The following is a 20,098-nucleotide window of genomic DNA, read 5'->3' as shown; positions in this document are numbered from 1 at the left end:
ATAGGAAAGATTATATAATGACAACCATCACGCTGGCGAATTATTAGATTTGCAAATATTTGCAATATAACAACAAAAGCCTTCATTAGGGTTCAGCCCCATTGACTCAGTAATGCTGCAAGCATTCACAAGGGAATAAGGGACAACAGAGCTAACTGAAAGTGGTGGGTAGGCAGACAAAATGAGCTAAATGAGAATTTGACAAGGACATCACATTCTGATGAACTATGGAAGAAGATTTATGGCAAGGACTTGCTCATGCAAAATGATATGCCAGGCTTGCAGATAATGTACCCGTGTGGCGTGAGATGAACTGAACTGTGGCTCTGGAAACCATTCTACTGGAGGTTTGCATGATCAAGCCATTAACCCACAGGGCTTACTTGGGTAAGAGACACCCTAGATCAGGGCAGCCCAACACACAGTCCAAGGACCACATGTGGCCCTAAGGCCATTTTTGGTGGCCCTCAGCAACATTTGATTCCACCGCTGCCACCGCCACCCCACCGCCCTCATGCTGGCTTCCTAAAGCCAAGTAAGCAAGGCGCTGGGCTTTGGAAAGGAGGCATGAGGGCTCTGACAGGGTCATAGAGGCCTCAAGGCTCCTTCCCAAAGCCCAGTTAGCATTTTTCCAGCTTTGGGAAGAAGATATGAGGGTTCTAGGACTATGCCACAGCCTAGCACCTCCTTCCCAAAGCCCAGTGACTCACTTGTTCAGCTTTGGGAAGGCAGCATCACGGCTGCAGGAAGCATCACATTTTTTGCCTCACTCCCCCCACATGACATGGTAGTGTGTGACCCACAGGTTCCATGTTGATGTACTATTGCAGCCCACTTGAGATGAAAAGTTGGACCACCCTGCCCTGGGTAATCAGGAGCCCTTCTTACATAGTACAGTTTGAGACAGAACATAAAACACTGCAAGCACATCACCTGTGTGTAGCCTGAGCTAATGAGTCTAGATGTGCCTAGAACCCTCTGATTCATAAAAAAAAGGACAGAGTTTAACATCTCAGGTCTAAACACTCTTCTGTGCAAGTAAACTCAATGTGGGCCCATATATACATTTTTTAGTTGCTGGTACAGTTCTCCCCATCTCAGTTCTCCCCATTGTGAAGCCCCATTCCACGTGGTTATATCAGCATGCTTCTTCAAAAGATGTGTGTCTTGCTGTTCTTGCCTCACCTGGTGTCATGAGTCTATGATCTTTAGAGGAAAAGATTGGGGATTCAGAGTGGGAGATGGAATTGCCCTCAGGGCAACTGAACCACAGACTCTGATGCAAGGGCAGCCCATTGTGTCAGAGCCTCTCTTGCTTTTCTGGTTGTGTTGCCCTTCTCTGACCTTGAAGACTATAGCACAGAAACCCTATAGAATCACAGTCTCTTTGGCTTCATTGGAGTCAGTCAACAACTGCTAACATAGACTGGACTCCTTTAAATTAAGAGCTCCTCTCACAGAAAACAGAGCTAGCTACTGAGACAGAGCTGCAGCTCCTATTCAAGGTAGTCTGATGATGGCTGCTGCTGAAACAACATCCCAGGTCCGCTCTTCTGGGGTGAGATCTAACGAAGTTTCTGTGTCCTCTCATCCTTCAGAGTCTTGGAGGACTCCCTGTAGCAGACTCTTGAGGCATGCAGGAAGATGGATTGGGGGTTGGTTAACAGAAGGGAAACCAGAAGACTCAATGCACAAATTTATTTCCATTGTGTAAGAAGACAAACATTACTGGATGTCATTGGGGTCTCCAGCCTAAGCCCTACATGGAGCTGTCCAGGGTGACACTGAAACGTTGTCTTGCCTTGTCTCCATACTGCTGAGGCCATTGTTCAAAACATATACAGTGGTACCTCTGGTTACATACTTAATTCGTTCCAGAGGTCTGTTCTTAAAAATGGGGCCTCCCGCTGCCGCCGTGCCACCGCCACACGATTTCTGTTCTCATCCTGAGGTAAAGTTCTTAACCTGAGGTACTACTTCCGGGTTAGTGAAGTCTGTAACCGGAAGTGTTTGTAACCCGAAGTATCACTGCACCTTGTTCCTCCTAAAATCTGAGCTATCCAAAAACATGCTGAGCAAAGAATTGGGTTTGATGCTCCGTGTAGCTTGTTTCAACTCATGGCTAGCAAGAGCATGATAAATTATGCAAAATCAAGGAATATATGTGCATGTTTTAATTTTGAGGTAACCCAAAAGCAATTTGGTTCCCCTCTCTGTCCCTTTCCCATTATGTGCTGTGTTTTTTGTTTTAGATTGTAATCCTGAAGGCGGGGACTGCCTTGTTTAAAGTGACTGTATGTTAGCCCCTCTGGGAGCTTTTATGGCTGAAGATAGGGGTGCAAATGCTCTAAATAAATAAATTTCAATGGAATGTAGTCCAATCCACACATTTAGAAAAACCAGGAGGCATGGCTTTCCAAGGAGTGTAGTTTTCAGAATGCAGAGGAAGGACTGAATATATTACCATGTTAAAAAAACATACTCCAGCTTCTGGTAAGTGGAATGCAGGTCAGTGGAGGCCAAACAGAAGTCTTCTCCAAAGTGCTACTTTCTTTGCACAGAGAAGTTTTGTGGTTTTGTGTGTGTTTATTAGGGAGGGTATTCAAACATGTAGCACAAATTCATCAAGTCTTACCAGGGCTGTACAAGAGAGTTTTCCTGTGTGGCAGACCAGCTCTTAATTACAAGTATCGCAGATAAGCAACAGGTGAAGAAAGAAAGCAAAGCCCTATTCATAAACTAGTTAGCCAAAGAACAAAGGTAAATTCATCCACTGGGAAATACAGTATTTGTAATAATTTGATCTTCCAAAATGTTTTTAAAAGTAGAATGCTAGCCTCGTTAAGCTACTGCAAATTAAACATAATTTTCTTGTGTACATTGCGAATACCTATAAAAAAACATAATCTGTGAAACACACCTTAGTTTTCATTATTCATCTTGTTTATAACACTGAAATTACAGGGATGGAAATGAAACAGTTCTAATTTAAGTTATTCACTTCAGGAGATGGGCTAGCCTGTCACCAATAACTCACTAACAAAGCATGCAATATACTTGGTCTATTCATATTCATTTGCATGTGATGAGGTGAGTGAGGGGGAGACATGAGAGAGGGGTCTAGATTATGCCTGGTGTGGAGAAAGTGGACAGGTGTCAGTTTCTCTCCATCTCACTTAACACTTGAACTCAGGACCAGTGGTCAGGGATAATGGGAGTTGCAGTCCAACAACGGCCGGAGACCCAAGTTTGAGAAACACTGTATTAAACAATTATCCTCACTGTAAATAGTCCCTGTCCAACATATGAGAGTTATACCAACATATCTGAGCCAGTGTTAGAAATTAGTCGGGTACCAGATGCATTTTACTACTCGCATGGGTCCAATTGCAACCATGTGGAGACCTCTGGATGCTAGTTTGGCGACTGACATTTCCATCTGGCTGGCCTGCCTTTTTCTCAGTTAATCCCCACAACAACTCTTGTGGGGTAGGTTAAGAGTGGCTCAAGGTCACCTAGTGAGCTTCATGACTGAGTGGGGAATCAGACCTGGATCTCCCAGGTCCTAGTCCCATATCCTAACTGCTACACCACATTGGCTTCCTAGAGTACTTCTGCTATGAGGCAACTCTATAAATTAAGGAAGTAAATAAATATGGGGAAAGCAAAATGTCACTTGGAGAAGGATCTGAAATATTTTCCTTGAAGTTTCAATTTGTTTATCCTGGGTTGTAATGTGTTAATGTGCTGTAAACCACTTTGAGATTTTTTCTTTATAATATAAAGCAATATAGAAAAGAAATGAATAAAAATAATAATAAGCCCCACTGCAAAAAAGGCACCTAGACATTCCATTGTGGTGACCGTAAGCCAGGTTTAATGTGCCTTTTGTATATTCGCTTTATACAGTGGTACTTCTGGTTACGTACTTAATTCGTTCCGGAGGTCCGTTCTTAACCTGAAACTGTTCTTAACCTGAGGTACCACTTTAGCTAATGGGGCCTCCCGCTGCTGCTGCCATGCCACCACCGCACAATTTCTGTTCTCATCCTGAAGCAAAGTTCTTAACCCGAGGTACTATTTCTGGGTTAGCGGAGTCTGTAACCTGAAGCGTATGTAACCCGAGGTACCACTGTACTGTATATTGCTCATTCCACATGCCTACACTTCAAATTGCTAGCTCATAATATTTCTCTGCAAGAACTGTATTAGAGCAAACAGCCAAACAGATCAGATAGGCTTTACGTTTGGTTAGGGAAGGGCACATATGTTCATGATTCTGCACTCTCGTTTACTGTCTAAAGGTCAGCTGGAAAGGAACAACTGGAGAAGGAATTCTGGCAGCAGTAACACTAACTTCTGATGTCAGAACACAGAGCTTAGTCACATGGTAGAGGAAAGAGTAAATAAGGGAAACAAGGGTCATTAGTTATAGCTGGCATTGTAAAAATAGCACTTCTGGAAGCCACTGCTCAACCATCTCCAGAGTTAACTTGTCCACACATCTTTTGAGAATATGTAAAGAAAACACAAAAATCAACAACTAGAGTTGTGAGCAACCTAGGAAACAGCTGTAATGTGTTCTGCAGTGAGATAACTGTAAAGAACAATGCAGGAAAGCAGTAAGCCATTTGTTACTGCTGTGCCAATTAGGTGAAATTTCATGGGGAGAACAGAAAGCAACAGCAGAAGAATCCAAAAGTACTTCTTAAAAACAAACAAAATCTTTTATTAATGCAGGATGCCTTGCTTTGGAATAAAAGGTGGCGGTTGTTTTGAATCCAGTTTCAATCCACAAAAAAGGAGTACACCATTACAATTTCATTTTTCTTTAGATGTGTACAATGTAAGTGATCACTGACCTACAGTAAATGGTGTTGTTGGGTTGTTGTTTTTAAGCTCTTTTGAGACAATATACATGGTGATATGATCAAACTGTCCTAACTGCACTACTGAAGCTGCAAAATGTACAGAACAGACAGAAAACCCAGTCTGTTTTAGCCTGCTCATTTGGGACTTGGTGTCTTAGAAACAGTTATTTTTAAGACAGCAACATAGTATTTCATTTCAGGGAACTTAACCATTAAGGATCCACCAAAAACTTTTCTTATGAAAAGACACATAAAAAGAGGCATGGTGATATTTTTTTCCCCTCTTCCTTTTTAAAGCAGTAAGGAGGAGACTTTGCCAATTGCAAAAGCAGAAGTGTGTGCCCTTTGGCTGCTGTTTACAGATAGTGTATTCGCCTCCAAGCCTCAGATATTGTGACTCATAACTTTAAATCAAAATGCGGTCTCCCTGCAGAACAAGCAAGAAAACCCATTCACTGCCAGTACACTCTACAAAAAGAGAAGCACTATGTTCTTCCTGAAGCGCTACTTGTGCCCTCCTATCAGCCAAGAATCAATTTGTTTCTAAGTAGTTCAGAAAAAGAGGCGAAAAGATTAACTGAACCATTTATTGGCTCTAACTGTAGGGTGAGATATCCTTACTCTAGAGTCCTTGAACATTTCCACTGACTTTTTGGCCCTTCATTTGAAGTGAAAATGGAATTTAGTACAATGAAGTATATCCGAATTATCATACAGTGAGCTAGCTACATTCCAAAATACCATTTTTAAAAAATTCTGATCAAAATTCCTACAACAAAGGGATTTTTTTTAGCAGCAACTAAGAAACAAAATGTAGCAGCTCTAATATATAATTATTGCTTTAAAAAAACTGCAAATTGTGTTCAGATTTTTTCACATTGCAACCTCAATTCTTGATTAGCTATGTAGAAGAAATGCCTACATCACAGAGCTGCTAATGAATAATGAGCTTATTAAATTACAAGCTGTTATATAAATAACTCATTTTTTAAAAAGTTCTTCTGTGCAAGGTGAACTCTATACTAATGGACAAACAAACCAAATATTTTACCAATCTCCACCAGCTTCCTTCAAACCCAAAACGCTACACACCCTTCTCAAGCATGTATTTAATTATTTCTAGTCAGTTCGAATAATTTGTTTAAAGTTATGGGCCTCTTCTTGATTCTAATAAGCAGGCAATTCTTTATGGTAAAGGAGGTGGCATTACTCCATCATTCCCACTATCACCATATTACCCATCACGAGAGTGCATTGCTATGAACTGTGCCCAAAGACAGTAATAATAAAAGCATGTTATCACACTCCTTCAAAATCAGAACAGAGGACATTTCCCCCAAATGTAATTCTTCCTTACAGATTCTAGACATAGAGAGCCCGGCTGTCCAGAGAGGAATGAGAGCACCATTAGTGGTGCAAGAGAGACCTTGGTACTGTTTTTAAAAAGAAAGAAAAGGGATCTGAAGCAAGTCAAACTGCTTCTCAGCCTTCAAGGAAGGTGTGATGTGCCAAGGCATTAATGAAAAAGAGCAGGCTCTTTCAAAGTCACTGTTCTTGGACAAAAATGGATTTGTAATAGAGAAAATTGTTGAGTGGTCATGGAACAGGGCCTCACTCAAGGTTATCACTTCTCCAGGCTGAAATGATGTTGCATCCCATCACAAATACAGTACCTACCTCCACAGCTCTAACAACATATTGCATTTGTATTTGTTCAGTTCTTCGGACATGCAAGAAAAAAGATTCTTGAAATTACCATGTAGTGTTAGTACTGCAGAATATTTTTATCTTGTCACCACAGTTTATTATATCTTCCATTCACAACATTCTCCAGTGTCATACTTAAGTTGGAGTGGCTGTAATAGCAGCTTAGTTGTGTGAAGATTTAAACATGCACATTCATTTCATGCACAAAAATGGTCCCTCTGAAGCCAGCTACATCTGGAATGCATACAGTTGGCCTCTCATGACCTGAATCAGACTGTTTCATTCATGAATAACTTAAGTCTACTCACAGTCTAAAAATGTATGCACTTGTTTCATACTTTCTAAGTTGCAGAGTTATATGAAAAGGGTCCCCTTAGTAAAACCCACATACTGCCCCTTACCCCAGGCAATAATGAATGACTATCCCCATTTGTTAACTTTCAGCAAGCAGGTGTTTAACTTTCTCTTGGTGGGCGGGGGGGGGGGGGAACGAGGGTAATTTGCCTGACATAAAAAAGAAACTTGCTGGCAATATTGCACACTCACTACATTATTCCACTAAAGTTAACACATGCCAAAACTGTAATCAGCAAGATTTAGCAGACATCTTACACTGTGGGGAAAAAAGTTCCAAAATGTACATAGGTGATGCAGGGAAAATCCACAAAACCGAATGTGCAGGGATCTATTTCCAGCTTTCATTGATTTCCTGCCATATCCATGCAGATTTGTAATTCCACATATTGTTTCCACAGTCTTCCTCAGATATATCCCCCTGGGGGGGGGGATGATGGTAAGTTATTTTAGAACCAAGGCAGCTTCAGTTCCTTGAAAGCAAAACAATGTTCTAGATTCCTTAAATAGTAAGGAAATCTTATGCAAGTTTCTTGGAAATGGTATGCATCGTTGTTTTGTAGACATCACATATTTATTTCTAAAAATATAACAGGCAAAGGACCATACCAAACTTAATTGCTGAAAAGAAACAGTCTGGGTGAAACCCCACTATAAAAATTAATATTCAAAGTTTAGTTTGGCTTCTTTCATGTGCAAGAAGCATGGTGGAATCGACACTGAAAACAAATTAGCTAACTTCTGTGCTGATGTTGAAGAAGTAATACGATAGGACTGCTGGCTGTTTAATGCCTGTTTTTAATCTGAGAATCCCCACCCCCAACCCTTCATCTCGGTGGTGTGGAACCTCTTTCCTGTCTCGGGAGTCATCTGCTGGGGCAGGGGGCTAAAGTAAGTGTGGTGGTTCCAGAGTCAAAAGTGGGTGGGGTGCACCCCATTCTCCTTCTCTTCCCCCTGCCCTGTCCCAAGGAGGTTGCTGGGAAAGGGACAGAACGCACTTGCCAGGTCTCAACTGATCACTTGCAGATGACTTTTATTTCCTCCTGCTTTGATCCATCCATTTCACCACCACCCCTCTCCATTTTCCCACTCCTGCCCTTCTCTCTTCCTTCCTTCTCTCTCGCTTTCCTTACCTGCCCTTCATCATAAGGTCCCAGGACAGGTTACAACAATATAAAAATGCAGTATTAAAGTCAGTTAAGACAATTTACATGAGCATGGGCCTTAAAAGGGTATCGGGTGTCAAAGGCCAGGGTACTGAGGTGAGTCTTCAGCAAATAATGAAAGCTATGCAAGGAAATCATACACACCTCTGTGAGGAGGGAACCACACACCCTAGGGACTGTCACAGAGAATGCCCTCTCCCGAACCAATCCACATTGCTTTCCCAAATGCTTTTTTTCCCAATGGACTATTATAAGTGGGGAAATGTGGGGTTGTTTTTTTTAAAAAAACCACACAACAACAACTCTTTACTGGACACTGGAGAACAGCAGCCATGTGTAGGGAAAAGGTAAGGCACTCCCCCCCCCACTGCTCCTCAGATACCAACCACCACTTCAGAAGTGGCTTTAGTCATCTAAGTGGGTGCTGATCTACTGTTAACTAAGCATGAACCTTGGCTTCAAGGTCTTCGCTCTGAATGCCTCCTGTTTCCTTCTCTGTGGCAATATCAGGGTATGTGGCATGTGGCCAAACAACTAATCCGGGAATCGAGGCTTGCTCATTAGGTTTTGCAGGCCTCTGACCGAACGTAACATAATGTTCCGAGGTTATGCAATAGAAAGCAGCAAATCACACAGCAGTTGAATGAATAATGCTAATGAAAACTTCTGTTAAATATTATGGTGAGGGGGAGAATCTGTCCTGCTGCCTTTGCCCGTTCTGCCTTCCATTTAGATCTCTAGCAATACGGTAGACACTAGTTTTGTCCAAGTGAAAAACAACCTGATTCTACTGAGGTACAAACTAGTGTATAGATTTCAAATTGAACTGACAATATCTTAACACCTTCAGAGTGCTATGAAGAGATAGGTTCGGATCATATCTGAGAGTGCTTCCAAGTTGTTGTTTCTCAAAAAGTCAGGTTTGCCAGTTATTCCTTGTTGATTTCATGGTATTCCTCTCCCCCTCTACTTTTGTACTGATAGCACTAAAGGTTGTACCAAACTTTTGCTGTTTTGTTGTCATGTTCACACAGCACCCTCATAACTCTTAATTCCGTGGGGACATTTATCTGAACAAGTAGTTAGCAAATTTTCTTATACTAAACAGAAAAAGTACATTTGTTCGATAGCAATTATCTTCAGGCTGAGATTGTATTTTTATATAATAAATAACAAGGAGGAGGAATGTTTTTTGTAACGATGAACACACTAAATGAATCATGAGTGCCTGTCAGGCAGGTTGTATAAGTAAGGTGGAAGAAGACTAGGGAACTTTAATAAATAAGCACCCTTTTAGGCCTGCATCTGTTCTGCTGTTCTCAGTAACTGAGTGCATGTGTGTGCGTATGGGCCTGCAGGAGAGATCAAAGTGAGAGCTCCAATGAAAGAGAGAAAGAGAGAAATAATCCTTAGTGCAGATGAATAATAGCATATTAGACAATATGTGCCCATGAACGAGTAACTAAGATATCAGAATATGCTCAAGACAATAACACAAAGTATATGAAACCTCAAATAACACTGCCACTGTCATTGTTATTTACTCTGGGGGAAAATTGGTGGTCATACAATACTTTCTATTTCAAGTTGCAGAAATTGCCTAATGGAGCCTAGATGCAAAACAGTAGTAGGAAAGTATTGTGTGAGCTTATCCTTGGAAGGTCAAGGCACAGACATTTGTTTTATGATTTGATAGTCATTTTTAAGGATCCTTCTACTGCACACCTTTAACTGGATCTACATTTCACTACCAGCTGGTTTTCATAATCAGCCACTGTGACATAGTCATTAAATCAGGACGGCACAAGACATTTCGGCACTTGAGGTGAAACACAAAATTGCACCCCCTCCTCCCCACAAGGTAAGAAAGGGTGATGTAGATCAAGGATCAGGATCAAGGATGGAATAAAGATCTACATTGGGATCTGCTGCCCCTGTGGATCATGATGCCTGAGGCGGTTACCTCACCTCACCCTGCCCTTGGAGAGCCAGCCACAAAATACAATCAACCAACTCTTAGCCTAACCTCCCTCACAGTACTATGAAAATTAAATGCAATGGAGGGAGATGTATGTCATCTTGAGTTTCTTGGAGGAAAGGTGGGATAGAAACGTAATAATTAATAAATAACACTATTAGCCTGACATGTTTAAGTTGACAGTCCCAGAAAAAACTCCAATCCCTGAACATCTGAAAACATCAATGCATGTTGAGAATCATTATTCTATATACTAATTTGCCACAATATTTGCTGGCATATGTCTGAAAAATTTGGGGAGGCAAGCATCTCTCTCTCATCACAAAATTCAGCTGGAATTGACATCATTCACAAGTCACTGTCGAGATCCTACAGAAAAAATCCCTTTCATACGTATTGCAATCACTTATGTTCCTTGAGCACACCACGCTGAGATACAAGGGACACCATGGCGTAATTCATATATAACAACATTCCAGAGTTGTTATATTGTTATAAGAGCAGGCAAGTGCAACCCTCAAGCTTGCACACTTGCACACAAGGAGAAGGAATTAGAAGTGTTAGCTTCTAGTATACGACAAGCCACTGTTTGCCCAATTTGATGGAAAGGGCAAACTATGATTTACCACAAATTAGAAGGGCAGGCTTCCAATCTCTTCTTCTAGCACATGAAAAACACAGCACACTGAGACTCACCAAGGCTCTCAGGAGAACAAAGTTTTCCAGCACATCTGAACTAAGTCAATGTAACTCAAAAATAATCTTTCCCCATTGACATCTGTATGCTTTGATCAAGCCACCCAATATTGTGTGATTACTGAATAAATTTATATAAGTGTATATTTCTGTGGAACTGAACTACGTTCATTTCCAGTTCTCATTCCCTAACCCAATCCAGTCCTACAACAGCTACACCATCCACTTCCAAAATTCGGAGTAGCACTTTTACAGTTTAAAGCACCCATAAAAGGCTGTGATGTTTGAATTGCATTTGCCATTTTACTGCCCATTCACTCAGTTTGGAGATATCATTTGCTGCTCTTCACAATCCCTTTTTGTTTTAATGATGCTGAACTATTTAGTATCTTCAGCAAACTTGGCCACCTTAATAGTTCTGATCGACAAGAGAACATCTCCTCTTATCCCATGACTGCTAAGCTTTCTCAGGAGTCTTTGGTGAAGTACCTGGTCAAAAGTTTTTTGAAAGTCTTGAGTACCCTTTGTGAACTGGACCATCTACATGCTTGTTGACACTCTCAAAGAACTCTAGCCAGCCCAATGCCTAGTGATATTCAGTTGAAGGGTGGTATACAAATTTAATAAATAATAATAACTTTGACTTGTGATTATAAGCAAATATTATTTGATGCTAGAACCAGTCGAACAAGTTCTGCAGTTTGTGAAGTTAGATGCAATGAAAATGAAAGAGCATATATACAAGAGTTGCTAGGAATAACATAACAACACAGGAAACCTAATGAGCACAATAGTAGTAGAAAAGTGTAAGAAAGTGGAATGTGAAACGGATTTCAAATTTAAAGCAGGTAGACAAACCATGTAACAGAAAACTCAACAAATCGTTTTATTTGCATGCCGCCTTTCCAAAGTTAAAACAGTGCTCAAGGTGGCTTGCAGCATCTAAAAAATTACATAACCACAAACAAAGCAAGAGTAGTGATAAACAATATTAAAAAGTACACAATCAAACTGAAAAATTGCCACATAAATCATAAGATCCAAAATATAGAAACAGTGGTACCTCGGGTTAAGTACTTAATTCATTCCGGAGGTCCATACTTAACCTGAAACTGTTCTTAACCTGAAGCACCACTTTAGCTAATGGGGCCTCCTGCTGCTGCCGTGCCGCTGGAGCACGATTTCTGTTCTCATCCTGAAGCAAAGTTCTTAACCCGAGGTACTATTTCTGGGTTAGCTGTAACCTGAAGCGTATGTAACCTGAGGTACCACTGTACAAAGATGCTGTTTAACAGCCCCCCTAAACAATACCCCAGTTCAAGATTCTGTTCAGCAGTCTCAGCTGTTGTAGCTGGAGTTAGTCAGAGTCCCACCCTCCCAGGCCAGCTGGAAAAAGGCCTAAAAGGCAGGGTACAGGTCTTCCAGGACTCACAGTCAAAACCATGCCCATCATCCCAACCAATCCACAGAAATGAACTATTGGCGGTCCATCTACATTTCCTACCTGGATTTACTTATTACTTTACCGAGAACCTTGCTGAACTGCTGGACCACACCAGACGGTTCCCTGCTATTAAAATGGCTCTCCTGACAGCACTTTCCCTCCCAGTTACAACATGCTGAACTGAACAATCCTTCAGCACTTTGCACAGGCATGGCTAAATTCAACAATGCATGAAAAGCAATTGTCTGGCTTGTTTGTTGAACATCCAGAGAGCAATGCTGAGGACCCAACCCAAGGAGAAATTTATAGAAGTAGTTATTGACTGTTTTGGCCAAGAGCCTCAGAGTCTCCCATTTTTGTTTCAATAGCGATCAACTTTGTAGTATATTTTCCTTTATGTTACGTGTGGACAGGAATTAACAACAACAACAAAAGCCTGGCTACTTTCTGATCTTATATCTGGCACTCATCACAGCCAAGGGAGATTCTGTGTAAAAGGTGAAAAATTCAGCCTTAGGGGTTTTTAATTTGTTTTTCAGAGTCTTAAAGTATTGTTGTTCAATGGACAAATTATAGCTCTATGTCTTTCTGGTGCCTTACTCTGTTATTGTTCAATGGACAAATAGAGCAATTTGTTAGAACTTAGTTCAGAAATATATAATCCCATACACTATAGTAAATCACTATCGTTTCTTGTTGCTGCTCTTCAGCACCATGTAATAGTGTGTGGAGTTCAGAGGTAAGTCAAATACCTGTACTTAAAAGTCATGGATCTCTCTGCCCCTCCCCACGAATTATTTCTGCAGACACCCAAGCCTCCTGTTGATTAGATATAGCTAAGTCTCTCTCTTTTGCCTTCTAAGCATAAAACTAACTAGGCCCACTGCTGGCTCTTCATTCTCCTCTCTGTTTTTACTGCCAACTCCAACCACTGATTTTTCATCAAAATTGGCCAAATCTGCATCTTCTGCTAAACTGTTCATGCCCTAGTTATTTTTTCCTTGGACCACTGCCACTCTGGCCTTCCTTCCTGTTCTCTCTCACCTATTCAGTCAACTCAGAATATTCCTGCTAAAATAATCTCTCTTTCTCAACACATCGCCCTTCTCTGCCTCTACGTTGGCCCCCAGTTGCCTTTTACAATGACTTTAGCCTCATCCTTGTGTCTAGTTTTTCCTTCATCCCATCCTCCTTTTCTCTGCATATTCCATGCTGTGCTCTTCCTGGCTGCAGGCAAAAACCTACCTTCTTTCGGAAGCATAAATGCTGCTGTAAGTACTTCCAATGAAGACTCCATAGCTACCATAATTCTAGCCTCTTATAAAACCAATCAGGAATCAGCACAGTGCTTCTCACTATCAAGCAGAAATGCCACCAAAGGATACCGTAGCACCAAAGGCTACAATCTTCTGCACAATTAGCCAGAAAGAAGCCCAACTGGTTACTTCTGAGTAAATATGTATTGCATCTGGTTCAAAGGCAACAGCCCTATGCACAGTGACCTGAAAGTAAGAGCCACAAAACTCAGGATCAAACTAGATGCAAGAGTACAGAATCATAAACTGCAGAGTTGGAAGGGATCCTGAGGACCACCGAGTTCATCTACCTGACCCATTAGTTCAAATTCATATTTGCTGTACTAATGTAACTAAACAGTGAGGTTCAATTTTGGCAACAAATGAGGAGTAGTGCAGAAGTTTCCCCCTATTTGCAGCTTAACTCCTACAGACTCCCTCCCAGAACACTTTGCTTTCACCTAGCTGGGCTTATTTCTGGTACTGAAAGGCGATATCAGGGCCCAGCTGTGGAAAAGTAAGACAGACAGAAAGAGGGATTCCCTTGCAAGCCTCTGCAGTTAACTCTGCACCCACCCCATGTTCCTACATATATACACCAGATGTGAGGCAGAACTCACGGATAACCACATCCCCCTTGACTCTCAGCGGGAGTTACTTCTGAGTAAGCAGGCATATGATGAGGCTGTCAGTATAAGATGTCAAGGATACAGTTACAGGAAAAGTCTTTTAGAATTTGACAAGTTACAAACCAGTACAGAAGAGCAGAACTGTAATAGGTCATCACATGGGCATGGCTTAACAACATTAAATAATTTTTAAGATGGTTTCTACTACTGAAGCACATTTGCCAAATATCTAAGATGCATCCAGCAAGTTAAAAATTATACACTCAACACAGTAGGAAGTGATAAAGCAGATTAGCTAAGAATGGGAATGAGTAGATGTTTCTTGGAACTAGTCTGATGATGAGTAAAGGAACATTTTGGAGGAATTGCAAGTTTTCCATCAATAACTTTTAAACAAACCTAACTAGCACAGTATGAAAACACTTCTAGTTATGTAACAGAGAAATTAAAACTAGCTTTCACAATGACTAGGCTGGAAAATGGATAATACTTAATAAAGAAATGCATGTCTTTATTGTACAATTCTTAGTGTGTTTCCTAAATTCATTATTCGCTGCTATAGCCAAATGAAGAAAATGTTTGGTGATGTTATTATTAATAAACAAATCAAAGATTTAGCAAAATCAACTATACATCCCCTATCAAGTGCTCATACGCAAACCTCACAAAACTGGGATTAAATGGTTATAAATTTCTCTGAGGTAGGCTATTCTATAATGGTATTTTGAAATTTTACCTGTGGTTATTTTTGGGAGGGAAGGGTCTTTAATAAGATGGACCATTGGCCTCGCTTCAGTTCAGACAAAAGCTCACACACAAGGACTTGAGAACTAGCCCCTTTGAACACATGGGAATTTACTTCCAAGTAGACATGCAGTTTCTGCTGTCAAGTGACTTCCAGTTCAATCCTATGCATTATTTCTGTCTCCACCTTACAAACAAGATGTGTCAAAGCGATGCATTGCACAGTAAATATAACAATAGAAAATGACAAACATCTGATGATGTTTATTCCAAAATTAAACTGTTTGACTGTCAGTGGAACATATACGTTGAAAAATGTGTTCTTCATGCTGCTAAAGGTGGGTGTGAGCACAAACTAAATGGAAAGGTGAGAAATCAGCTTCCCTCTGGAAGCTGGAGAAAGTTTCCCACCCCCCTCTCTAAATTACCATTCCTGGCAGAGATCTTGTAAATTGAAGGAAAGTATGGAACGACTCACAGTTGCACATCACTTTGGGTTGCCCTGACAAATATAATGAATAAATATTAAATAACAATAAATGCAGCTGCCCCCAGGAAAAGGAAATCCATCACCATATGCCTAGACTCCTTTGGGCTGTTGGAAGCCTTAGGTACATCCAGTTAGACCAAGGATTGACATCTGGAATGGCACAGATTCCCATCCTTAATTTAGAAGATTAGGCTTGCCAAGATGCACTGAGGATGCATGGAGTGTGCAGGTCCCTGGGTGTGGAAATGAGGCTGTACTGACTTTCTCTGAGAGAGCATCAACTTTTAAGTTTGAGATGTATGCCTTTGAGGAAAAGTCTACAGTGGTACCTCGGGTTACATACGCTTCAGGTTACAGACTCAGGTTACAGGCTACCCAGAAATAGTACCTCGGGTTAAGAACTTTGCTTCAGGATGAGAACAGAAATTGTGCGGTGGCGGCGTGGTGGCAGCGGGAGGCCCCATTAGCTAAAGTGGTGCTTCAGGTTAAGAACAGTTTCAGGTTAAGAACGGACCTCCGGAACAAATTAAGTACTTAACCCGAGGTACCACTGTATTTTTAAAAAGATGATCAGCTGTTCAGTAAAGCACACATTATGGAGTACAGCATACGTTGAGAAACACGAAGTGTAGAAGGACAGTTTAGGCCTCCACAGATTAAACAAACAAACAAAATACAGCTCAGTAAAGGCAACTTATTGTTCTCTCTATTGAGGGTTAGGAAAAGAGGAATCAGACACGTGGGGCTGCAGTGTTCTCTGAAGACAGAGCACCACCAGCACCTCACATTTCCCCCAGCACTTGTCAGTCAGTACAACAATTGGGGAGGTCTGTATTCATCACAGATCATGTTTCACTGATTGGAAGGAGAACACAGTTCTCATTATGAAGTCTCACAAACTGGATTCAAAGACACCGCAAAAAGCTTCACACCTATCCTGGCAACTTCCTTCTCTTCTTTAGGGAGCTCCCTTACACGCTGTTGAAAAACCACAATTTGCTCTTAATCTTTCTACAAATCGTAACTATATTGCTGGTGAAACCCTTTCCCTATAAGCACATTGTTGATGAAACTCTCCCCCTTATTTAAAATGGCTGTAAATAACACTGCATTCTAATTTTTTTAAATAGCAAAGCACACACTGATCTGGCATGCTCCAATGATACTGGAAGCTGAATGCAAATATCCCTAGCTGTGGATTTCATACTACAAGTAATTTTAACCAAGAGAGTTTCAAAGATACTCACTGCAATCCTATCCATGTATATTCAAACACAAGACTCAATGAGTCCAATAGATACTACTTCCAAGTGTGTATGTATACGACTGCAGATTTAAATAATTATTATTTTAAAAGGATGTGCTATAAGCTAATATTTCCTGGATTTTGCTACTTACCTGTAACTGCAACAAATCCAAAACTTTTTTTTAAAAAGGTATTTTGGACCCCAAAAGCAAAGCAAGGTTTATTAACTGTCAAGCGAAGAATGTGATCAAATTATTGGGGTGTTAATACAGGTCATATGGAGGGAAATCAGTGGTTTCTTATCAAAACAGATGTTACAACATCCACTTTATTGTTATTACTGGTGGGAAAGGAGCCATTCCAGGCGGGAAATCTAGACCTGTCCAGCACATCAAAAAACAAACCACCCTCTTCTGCCCATGGCAAAGAGATTCTCCAACTACAAGCCTTTCCCAAATCCCATCTGCAAGCTAGAGACGGAGAAGGAAACTATTGTTTCACTAGTGAGTCAGTACCGCAGCTCAAAAGGGGGGGGGGGTTGGAATGCGAAGAAGGCTTTTGTTTGTTTGCTTGCATGAACTCCCTGCCCAAGTCCTCCCGAGTGCGCCACTGTGTCGCAAGCGCAAGCTCCATTAGGGAGCAAAGAGCGTGAAACAGCTTGAGGACTGAACCCAAATCCTATTAGAGGGCCGGGAAGGGCCAAGCAGACGGGCAGCCGAACAGCGCCTCGTCGGCTTCCTGTTTGCGAGTCAGGTGCCTCCCTTTGTGCTTTGCTCTGACTCGTCTGTCTCTCGGCTTTCTCCCTGCCAGTGTGTGTGTGTGCGCGCGCGTCCGCAGACCGGCTCGCGCTCCAGGTCGGGCGGGAGGAAGGCGGCGGCGGCGGCAGCGTGAGGGGGGGGCGGTTATTCCTGTGTGGTGAAGCTGAGCGCTTTATCTGCCTATCTCAAACCCCCTCTCCTCCTCCTCCCGGCTGCACTGGAGAAATGCCCCGCTGTCTCCAACAAGGGGCGTTCCCTCTCCGGCTGCCTTTTCCCTGGAAAAGCAGGGAGGCGGCAGCAGCTTCCTTCTCCAACCCCCCACCCTCGGAGGGAGGGGGAGTGGTGGTTTCTCCACGCCTGAGGAGGAAGGCGGCACGCCGCGCAGCAGCGTTCGCTTCCAGGAGGGCGCACTTTGGGCTGCGTTTAAGCTCTTCCCCGCCCCCCACGGCTGAGCGCTCGATAGAGCAGACAAAGCGCCGCGGCAGGCGGGGGCGGGGGGAGAAGGTGTAGCGGACTCCGCCTGCGGGTCGCGGCTGAGCCGGCCTTTCGCGCGCCGGTGGGAGGGGCCGAGGCGGCCCCGGTGAACTGAGGAGGCGCGCGCGCACACACACGGACGCCGGGGGTGGGGTGGGGAAGAAGAGTCCCACATCAATAAATGGTCCTTCTCTCGACAGGGGAGGAGCCGGCGGCGGCTGTCTCCTGCAAAGTCCGCGCCCGTTCCTTTCTCTCCCTCCCTCCGCCCGCCTCCGCCTCCTGCGCCGCACCACTCGCCCCAGCTCCTCCTGGGCTGCCACTGCGGCTGACCCCGCCGTCAGTCCGCGCCCTCCAGGCCTCCCACCCAACTTCCAGCCGGGGGAGGGGAGGGCGGCTTTGTCAGGCAGACGCCAGCTGGTGGGGTGGCTTGCCGAAAAGCTGGGCGGCGGGGAGGTTCTGGCTCGCTCCTGGCTTAGGGCGGCCATAGGGCAGGAGGAAGGCAAAGGGACCTTGCAGCCGCTTCTCTCCAGCTCAGCTAGAGCAGCAGAGCTTTATTAAAAACTGAACCTTGCGAGCGGTTGCCTAAATCTAAGCTCCACGTCTTACTTGGGCAAACATTCGCCGCGCGACCTTGTTCATATTTACTCGAAAGTAGGCAATCACTTTTTTTAAAGAGGGGAGTCACAACTCAGTCCGTGTGCTTCAATCCGAAACCTGGGAGTAAGTCCCACTGAGTGCAGTTGGACTTATTTTTGAACACACCTGCGCAAAATCGTTCCTGTTTGAGGCTGGGGATTAAGAGGGAGCTTCCTTTTAATATACATACTGTATACATATTTAAAAAGAACACCGTATTTTAGTAATTGATTGACTAGGGCGCAGTAGAAAAACCTTAGAGCCGCAACCTTGGTTTAGGAGAGCTGCTGCAACAGAATAAGCAAACAAATCTGAAAGAGCGACAGCAGCCCAAGTAAAATAATAATAAAAAAAGGAATGCCCTCGCCCTGCCCTCCAGCTGCCCCTGAGACCATCTGCCTGGATTTCGGCAAGCAGCTCCCATCGACACAATCACTGCGCCACCAAAGGCAGAATATTTCACAGCTCTCCATAAACTTGATTAGCTTTACTCGGCTATACCTACTGGAAACCAGGCACGCTGGAAGCAGGGACTGACAACAGATCTATTAAAACAAAAAAACCCTAACCGCTTCTCCGCTCCCTTCACTAAAGCTGTCGGAGGGTAGTCGGGAAGGTTGAATGGGTGTGGGAAAGGGATTTCCTAATCGATTTGATCAGGAGCAGCTCGCGGCAGACGATCCTTCCCGGACGATTTTCAAGGGGAGGGGCGCTTTTAATAGGGACACGTACTGACTATTTTGTTTTAAGACAAGATCTGTGACCCGGCGAGTTCTTGTTTAATTTCTTTTAACCATCTGGGTGAGTGTGAAACGCCACTTCCTACTAGTAGTTCTTACGCCACCGGCAGGTTAGCTCCCGCCCCTTTGCTGTTCTCTTCTAAGCCTCTTAAAAGGCCAAGGAAACTTTAGAATTACGAAAAGGAAAGAAAGAAGAAAAAAAAAAGGCAAGAAAGAAATGCAGCCCAGGCGGCCGCTGAGTGGCTGGGGCGAGTTTGGAGAGACTTGATTGGTCCGCTGCACGCCGCGCACACTCACGCGCCGCCGCCAGCCGAGGAGGAACCTGCCCAACTTTTCCTCCCGAGGGCTGTCACTCCCGCTCCGCAAAGCCAGCCCACAAAGCTCCCCCTCCGCTGGATTTAAAGAGGCAGCGAGCATCCTTGCAGACACGCACCCACGCTGGCCAGAGAGATATACACGCGCAGGCACACGCACGTGCTTTCCCCCTGGTTTTCCCAGCGCTACTCCACAACTGCCTACACAACAAGGGGGGACCCTCCAAGCGCGTCGGTTCTCCTGTGTGCGTTTTTACGCCGCTCTTCCAATGGCACGTGAAACAGCCAAATGCACAATTCATTTGTTTCATTGTTTTGCGCCGTGATCGATGCAATGATACCTGTGAGCGACTGGGGGAAGTGGGGTGGGTGTGTGAAAGTGTGTGACGCCGGCAGGTGAAGAATCATTACCTGAGTGATCGATCCAAGTGGCAAGCGAGAGAGAGAGAGAGAGAGAAGACAGAGAGCGAGCGAGCGTGTGCGCGCGGCTTAGCCACCCCCACCAATGCAGAGGCTTCGACAACTCCTCTTCAAATAGTCCATTTTGCTTCCTGGA

At 43.3% G+C, this 20,098-nt stretch overlaps 1 protein-coding gene across 2 annotated transcripts in view; it reads right to left on the bottom strand.

The window, feature by feature from the left end:
• Positions 1 to 20,098, bottom strand: part of MAML3 (mastermind like transcriptional coactivator 3) — a 270,375-nt gene that overhangs the window by 248,050 nt on the left and 2,227 nt on the right. The gene's annotated exons all lie outside the window — the stretch shown is intronic.

The sequence above is a fragment of the Podarcis filfolensis genome (assembly GCF_964270895.1).
Source record: "Podarcis filfolensis genome assembly, chromosome: 9".
NCBI classification, from domain to species: Eukaryota; Metazoa; Chordata; class Lepidosauria; order Squamata; family Lacertidae; genus Podarcis; species Podarcis filfolensis.
The sequence above is the reverse complement of the archived record's forward strand: the minus strand, read 5'-3'. Positions and strand labels throughout refer to the sequence as shown.